Genomic DNA, 3,692 nt, shown 5'->3' with positions numbered 1-3,692 from the left:
ATATTGGTTTGTTCAAGTATATATTGGTTTAAATACATTGGTTAGTTCAAGTATACTGGTTTGTTCAAGTATATATTGGTTTGTTCAACTATACATTGGTTTAGATACATTGGTTATCTCAAGTATATATATTGGTTTGTTTAACTATATATTGGTATATAGTACCAATATCAATACATAGTAGAGCCAGCCAGTGTATCTAAACCAAAATATACTTGAAGAAACCAATGTATATTTAAACAAACCAATACATGCTTGAGTCAACCGATGCATCTAAACCAATATATAGGTGAACAAACCAATATATAGTTAATCAAGCCAATCTATAACTGAACAAAGCAATGTATACTTGAACAGACCAATATATACTTGAGCTAACCAATGCATCTAAACCAATACATAGTTGAGGAAACCAATGTTTACTTGAACAAACCAGTGTATAAAGGAGCAAACCCATGTGTGCTTGATCAAACCAATGTATCTAAACCAGAATATGTCTGGTTATGACAATGACAATGTATTAAAAACCAATACATTTGTCATTAAACCATACTTTCAACCAGTGAACCAATCCATATTGATACAATACATATGTATTATTTCCTAAACGGCTTCCCATATAATGGGATCTGTCAGTCTGAAGATTAATCGACTGATTCCACATGTGAAAGACTTTATACGCTTTATAATGAATGTTGACTTTGACCAAAAATGCACTGCAGAGTTTGTCACACCCTTGTTAGAGGGCTGCGGTTCATTACATGGGTCAGCATCACAGGAGGTGTCACATATATGACATTACATGCAGATTTACATTCAGTATGCCATTAAAATGCAGATGCATGAACACCCACGAGTCCATGACTGAACGAAGGCTGCATCTCCATGAACAAACACACACACACACACACAGAGTGAGGCATTTGATTAACATAAAAGAAGCCAAATATCGTATAATAATTCAGTGTGTGTGAGACACCAGACAACCCTGATGAGTGATTTCTTGATATGATGTTTATTGGTGTTTACATGAATCAGACATTGGATGCCCAGTGTGAAGACACACCGTCTGAAATCGATCCCTGTAGCTTCTGTTCTATTTAACCTACTTAGCCGTGACTGTGTGCAAAGCCCCGCGGATTTAACATTTCCAACTGTCACAATGAATTAAGCATCACAAATACTCGTTAAGTCCCCGTGAGTCACTGCTTCTGCCGTACTGTGAAAAGTTTCACTGTTTGATTTTCTGGGTCTCAGTGGCAGGAGGAATGGAGGAAATCCCACGGGAACGACACAGATTCTCTGAAAACGTTTCTGATACTGTTAGACTCACCTGATGCGAGAGACTTAAATCTGAAATCAGACTTACAAACTTCATTTTGACAGTTAAAATCGAAAAGGTCTTAATATCTTCAGCCATTTTTCTTCTTCAGTAAATATATCTTAATTTGTAATAAAATAATTATGTTTTTTAGCAAAACTTGTGTTGCACTAATGAATTCAAATCTTTGAATTATAAAACAGCAAATTCCTCCTTCTGTCATTCCAAGTCGACATAAAGTGTGTCACGGCCAATTCGATTCAAATTCACAAAATCTCCAGAGTTAAATCAGCTCTGCTCAGAGTACATATGGTCCCTCTCTAAATAGTGTTAAAATAACACTAAAGCAGAGTTAGTTAATGAGATAATTAAGCAATTAATTAAGTGATGATTGTGCATTACTGATGAACACCTGCTGCTAACAAGCAGAATCACTGAACACAAGAACTACAACTGACTTCAGCCACAGCCTTATTAATTGCTTAATCATCTCATTAACTTTAACTCTGCTTCAGTGTTACTTTAACACCATTTAGAGAGGGACTATATGTACTCTGAGCAGAGCTGATTTTACTGTCTATGAACCGCTGGAGCTGATTCTTCCGTTCTGAATTTGACTCAGATCCTCATATAGAAATGAACTGAACTAAGGTTCACCCAACTTGAGATGAATTATTAATTTCCCTTTCGGCCCGAGGCTCTTGTGTCTCGAATCAATGAAGCCTGACATTTCATTATTATCAATGGTTGCCTAGGGACGAGGATGGAAGCGCACCAATTGGCGGAGCGCGAATGTGAAACGGGCCTTATGTCAGGCCAGCAGAATGTGACCGTATTAATTATTTTGTGTTTCTTCTGTAAACATTGGCCTGTTGAGCAATCTCCTTCCTTGAATCACATGTCTTTGCTTTTCACTTCACAGTCTTCACTGGAGTCGATGACGATTGGTCGAGGCTTTTACAGACGCCAGCTTTTAATCAAGGCATTGCAGTGCTGTGAGAAAGACTGGCATCTTTAAAGAAAACGATGGAGATGTGCTGCTGTTTGCCAAACCCTGCAAACGATTCTTCCAGTCATGTGACTCTAACCATCACGGCAGCAACGTTTATGAACGTTTATGTTTTTCTGCTGACCTGTGCTGGTTTCATCAGTTCACACGAGCATCTGAAACACAAGACGTGCTGCTCTTTTCTCTCTCGCTCTTTCACTCTTTCCGTCTTTAGTTCTTTGTTTGCTCACGTTCGTCTTCACAGATCTGAATTGTTCTCTCTCAGCTATTGTGCAGTCTCTGCTCATTTCGAAGCTCTTGATGGCTCTAAACCGGCGCAGTGTCCAAACTTGACATTCAACCGATGTTTCTGTGGCAACCAGAAGAGAGTGAATCATGTGGATGATGAGGAGGCCGAGGAGCCGCTCCACAAGCTGCTTCATCATCTCAGAACGCAAAGATTACGCATTTACTCCAGATCCTTCACAGCGTATGTGAAAAATACGGTAAAAGAGATGTTTTTAAAAAGCCTTTGATAAAAAGATTTTGATGAACCATTCTTGTAAATTTAAAAATGTTAATATATAACAAAAAAGATTCAAATAAACGCATTTCCTAACTAAAATCTACATAAATGTGTCAATATCTGTGTATTTTAGGCTATATCTAAACATGTCTTGTTTTCCAGCACAAATATCTAAACATCAAGATACATTTACTGGAGAAGCAAAATGACTGAAGATATTAAGAGTCGATTGATGAAAAAGACATCAAAATGAAGTGAGTTTGTGCTTAAAACAAGAACAAATATCTGCAGATGGAGTCAGAAAAATATTCTTGTTTTCCTTTTGAATAAAGTTTATTTTTCTGACTCCACTGGCAGATATTTGATCCTGATTTACATTTTTTCTCGATTGCTTAAACACATTTCTTGAAATTATGCCTCCTTTTCTTGAAACTCTAAACACAAATCTATACACTGGGTTAAAAATAATCCAAGTTGGGTTGAAAATGGACAAACCCAGCGATTGGGTTGTTTTAACCCAGTGGTTGGGTTAAATGTTTGACCAACCTGCTGGGTAGTTTTATGTAACTCAACTATTGTTCAAAAATGACTGTATGACTGGATTAAAATGAACCCAAAATATGTTGGAAATTAAAATCAGAAACATAATTACTAGAGGCAACAATAATAATCAAAAGATGAACACTTATTAATAAGCAATTTAATGTTTATTGTTTAATTATTATTCATTAAACTTATTAATAAATGTTAATTTATTAAACATACTAATAAATGTTAATTTCCCACATATTTTGGGTTCGTTTTAATCAAGAAATACAGTAATTTTTAAACAATAGTTGAGTTAAATAAAACTAACA

Source organism: Megalobrama amblycephala, linkage group LG4 (genome assembly GCF_018812025.1).
Source record: "Megalobrama amblycephala isolate DHTTF-2021 linkage group LG4, ASM1881202v1, whole genome shotgun sequence".
In the NCBI taxonomy this organism is placed as follows: domain Eukaryota; kingdom Metazoa; phylum Chordata; class Actinopteri; order Cypriniformes; family Xenocyprididae; genus Megalobrama; species Megalobrama amblycephala.
Note: the sequence above shows the minus strand (reverse complement) of the source record.